The sequence below is a fragment of the Canis lupus genome, chromosome 14 (genome assembly GCF_011100685.1).
Source record: "Canis lupus familiaris isolate Mischka breed German Shepherd chromosome 14, alternate assembly UU_Cfam_GSD_1.0, whole genome shotgun sequence".
Taxonomy (NCBI): domain Eukaryota; kingdom Metazoa; phylum Chordata; class Mammalia; order Carnivora; family Canidae; genus Canis; species Canis lupus.
The window spans coordinates 40,696,587-40,701,339 of record NC_049235.1 but is presented as its reverse complement, the minus strand read 5'-3'; the positions used below and the strand labels follow the sequence as shown (position 1 = coordinate 40,701,339).

The window sequence follows — 4,753 nt, the reverse complement described above, 5'->3', positions numbered from 1 at the left end:
TTGAGTCAGGTGATGCCTAGGAAGATAAATGTATTCTTTGGTCTCCCTAATTTGGTTTAGCGCGGGATGGAGCCTGCAGACTGTAGACCGTTCCTCTGAGGAGCTTGCCTGGAGGAGCAGGAATGAACAGGAGTGAGGTCACTAAGATGGTGCAGGGATCGGCCACCTTCTCCAGTGGGGGCCTTAGTCTAGGGCAGGGACACGTAAGCCCAGAAGCAGGGAGAAGAGGATTGGAGGAAGCGAATATGTGAGGGAGGGGAGGTCTGCTGAAGGAGCTTGAGGGGGGTTCTCAACCTGGGTAGGTGCCAATCAGAATCTCCAAGGGTCCTTTCCAACCTGTTCCACCCAGATTGCTGGGGCTGGGACCCAGGCACCCATATTTTGCAGGCTCCCCAGAGGACTCCAGTGTGTGGCCAGGGTTGAGAACCACTGCACACTGAAGGACGAAGGTGAGGAAGAGGCCATGTGTTGAGTCCAAGTGGAGGAATTCCAAACCGCTGCTGCTGCTGTGGGGAGTTCCCCAGGGAGTGACTAAGGTGGTGAATAAGTAAGTGCTCAGCCCTAATGATGGACCATCTGAGATTAAATAGCGTGACTTTGGAGAAGACTTCATGGTCAATGTTTCTTGGCTGCCTCATTTGAGATTCCTTTGGTTTGTGAAAGGTAGAAACACACCCTGGCCAACGTATGAGAGAGCAGGAGTTTATTGGAAGACGTGGGGGTGAATCAACAGGGGGCAAGAGAAGTGAGGAAGCCCGGGCAATGCTAGTGAGAGTCAGGGGCCCTCTCCCCAAAGTTCTGCCACTCTAGGCTCAACACACAAGAGCTCCCTTTGAAGGTCAACTTCCTGGGAGAGAGAAGAATGGGCCGACAGGGGCCAGTAGACTGTTCCTAGACCAATCAGCTGCAGCCAGGGCACAGGGGCCCACAGTGGCTGGCAGCTCACCCCATGTATTAGGCGCAGTTCCAAAGAATGGGGAGCATAGTGAGCCTGACAGACACACCAAGAGGGGTCCTGACTCCATCTTCTCTAACACTTGACGTCCTAGCAGTGGGAGTAGAGAAGACTAACTCCAAGGGTGTCCAGGACTGTACCTCGTGAAGGCAGGCAGAGCAGACTGACTGCCGTCGATCTGGAGCAAGGGAAGCCGTACAGCTGGAGAGGAGCTGTGAGAACAAGGAGCAGTGCTTGCAATGGGAGCAAACACCCATGTAGTGATTATGAGCCCCTACTACTCTACACATTTTACACACCTTTCTAAGCTCACTTCATCTTCACAACAACCCTCCGAAATGGTACCATGATTATCCCCATTTTTCAGATGAGGAAACTGAGGTACATTGTAATTAGATGACTTACCCAAGGTCACACAAACCCAGAAAGTCAGGATCCAGTGTTCTTATATGTTGTGAATCACCACACTTGTCTGAAGAGTGAGGAAGTCCTGGTGATGCTTATTGAGCGTGCAGCACAGAAAAACAGAGTGGTAATGATATGATGGGGAACTGAAACTGAATTTAGAACCTTGGAGGGAAGACAGATCTGAGAGATGGAGAACCCATTGTTAAGAAAGTAGACATGAAAATATTTATTTAAAATGACTCCGTCGGGATGCCTGGGTGGCTCAGTGGTTGAGGGTCTGCCTTTGGCTCAGGGCGTGATCCTGGGCTCCTGGGATCAAGACCCGCATAAGGCTCCCCGCAGGGGGCCTGCTTCTCCCTCTGCCTATGTCTCTACCTCTGTCTCTGCATCTCTCAAGAATAAATAAAATCTTTTTAAAAAATAAATAAAATGACTCCATCAAGTGACCCTTATTATAGCCATCCTGTAATTATCCTATCATCGTCTAGATAGTGATCTCACCATTCCATGGCTGAACTCTTTTTTGTTGTTGACATTTTGTCCTTCATAAGACCGGGGGCTCCTTGAGGGCAGGGATCACTTTGGTTGGTGCTCCAGAAATGTTCTTTGGTGGATCTGAATTGAGAGTTTATTTCCTTCTATTTCCTTTTGCTGGTCTGGAATAGTTAGCCCAGTGTGAGAGATACTTACTAACCAAGAAATCCTTCCCTCCATGCTTCATCTTCTATTTGCGCTGTCCAACTGTTCCTGCAATGATTCACTGCCATTGACACTGTGATTTAATTATGCAAAATGTGACAGATCATTTGAAAGTTGTTAGTTGCTGAAGAAGCACATTTGTGATGTGGAAAAACAAAAAGCCTTTGCATTTTGCTAAGTTTCATATCTTCTACGAACATGTTTTAGTGAGAAAGAACTTAAATTCTAAATGATTACCCTGCAGATTTATGAAATATCTCCACTAGATGTGAGAATGAGAATGTGCTCAGCGGTCTCCAGCAGTGAGAAAGAAAATTATATCCTTGGAGACCTTGCCTCTATTACCGGTGCAAGGTAAGTAAATACCTTGCCTCCCATCAGCCCCCAGACCGCATCCATCCTTTTGTCTTTTCCACACCTCAGTGGAACTGTAAGGTAATCCTGCCTGCCCTCAGGTTACCTGTGCTGGGAGGTGTGCACTCTGGGACTCAAGCACCTCCGGGGATAACACGGCCAGAGCTAAGTTGATACACGCTAAGGGAACTGGTCCAAGTCTCGGTCTGTTGACAGAGCCATCTTCTGATATGCAATGACACAATCGGCTGTGCCAGGATGCTCTGTTCCTCAAAATGCTATGACCAATGGTATCAGCATCACCTGAGACACGCAGGATCTCAGGCCCTGCTCCAGACCTCTGGAAGCAAAATCTGCATTTTAACAAGATCCCAGGGATTCATATGCACATTAAAGTCTGAGAAGCACTGAGAGAAAGCACTGATCCATCAAAAGTTCTTTAAAGGAAGATTCTGGGCCCAGTGCAGTGAGTGAGAACTCAGTTATCTATTGTATTGGAGTGAGGGGCTTATACATGCCAAGGCACACACTTATGAAACTACTGGGGCTTCTCAAGAATGAAGAATAGCTGTCATGTAGTGGAAAAACAAAGGAAGTCTCTTTTGTTCCCTTCTTCAGTGGCTGTTTACTGAGTACCTGCCATGTGCCAAGTATTGTTCTACACACTTGGGGTATAGTGACGAGCAAGACACACTGGTGCCTGCCCTCACAGAGCTTACCTTCCCAGGGACACAATAAATGAGCAGTTATCAAATCAAAGGTGAATAGGGTCTCTTTGGTTATTGGATACTAGAAACTTAACCCATTCTTAGCTAAAAATTAAGATAGCCACATGATTTTTCATTTGTTCTTCCTCATTTTTTTCTCTCTCCCTATCTGAGAATGGAAATAGGCATGATTTTTAGTCATTATCATTCTTGAGAGCAAGGCTACTTTCCAGGTGTGTTAGAAATCTAAATCAGGAATTTATAACAGTTCTTTCCTACCTTTAATGTTTCCCAGCTTTTTAAAAAAAGATTTTATTTATTTATTCATGAGAGACACAGAAGCAAAGACATAGGCAGAGGGAGAAGCAGGCTCCCTGTGGGGAGCTGATGTGGGACTTGATCCCAGGACCCCGGGATCACAACCCGAGTTCAGCCACTGAGCCACCCAGGCGCCACCTGTTTCTCAGCTTTATGGCTTTATTTAAGGTCCATTACTTGCCCTAGTTTAGTATCCTGCAGAATATAAACAGGTGACCACTGTCACTTGTACCATCTCAGAATTTCCTTCTGTAATAGTTGGATGTCTGACAATCACAAGCAAGGAGACATTTACTTTAAAACATCCTTTCCTTTTTTTTTTTTTTATTACCTTCCAGATATGAGGACTCTGAAATATGATGCCTGAATTGAACCAACACATTTTTAGTGCTAAAAGTATGTCACCTTTTTCTTGGGTGAGAAGGCATGGAAGCCACCTTTTTACGAAGGTGGTAAAGGAATCATCTAGCTTTGGGGGAGCTCCTAATACCCTTACATGGACTCTTTTTCTGTGTAAACTGGCTGGTGAATGGGGTTTCTCTTGTCTGCAACTGAGAACTCTGACACAGCTATCTCTTCAGTTGGGTTTTAAAAAATCTTATATTAATAACTCTCAATCTTTTTGGTTTTGAGATCCCTTTGCTTAAAAATTGAGTCTTCCAAAGGATTTTTCTTTATGTACATTATATTTATCAATATTTACTGTATTAAATCTTAAGATTTTAAAAATATATCTATTAATTCCTTTAAAAATAACAACCCATTTCATATCAACATTAATAACACATTTATATAAAAATTACCACAATTTCTAAAATGAAGTATTAGTGGGAAGAATAACACTAGTCTTTTTATTTCAGTAAGCCTTTTTGATGTCTGGATAAACAGAAGTCAGCTCCATTTCATATCTTCTACATTAATCTGCTGCAATACATGGTTTGGTTGAAGTACATTAAAAACCTAGATTTACATAGATATTAATAGCCTTTCAGATAATTGTGGACATTCTTTTTTGCTACTACACCAAAACTTGACAAGCAGCACTTTCTTAAATATTTGCAATATGGAATCTAAAAACCATATCAAAGAACTTTTCATATGCCATTACATTAAAGTTCATTACTGTCTCTGTTTGATGAGATCTTTCACCCATGCATGATTTTTAAACATCACATATTGGTCATTTGGAAAATATACACTCAACATTTCATTATATAATAGTTAAAAACCATATCCATTATTATTATTTCTTATCTTATCAGAAAACTCTTTTTAAATATTTTAAAGTCATCAACCTCCAGGAGAAAACACA

General features: G+C 43.1%; 1 long non-coding RNA gene across 1 annotated transcript; it reads right to left on the bottom strand.

Moving 5' to 3' along the window:
* Nucleotides 1-686: 686 nt before the first annotated feature.
* On the bottom strand, nt 687-4,399 carry LOC111098809. The gene is made up of 2 exons (XR_005369621.1): nt 1,865-4,399; nt 687-1,454 (listed from the first exon to the last, which is right to left on the bottom strand). It is a non-coding gene; the product is annotated as an uncharacterized LOC111098809 (long non-coding RNA).
* Between the last annotated feature and the right edge of the window lie 354 nt (nt 4,400-4,753).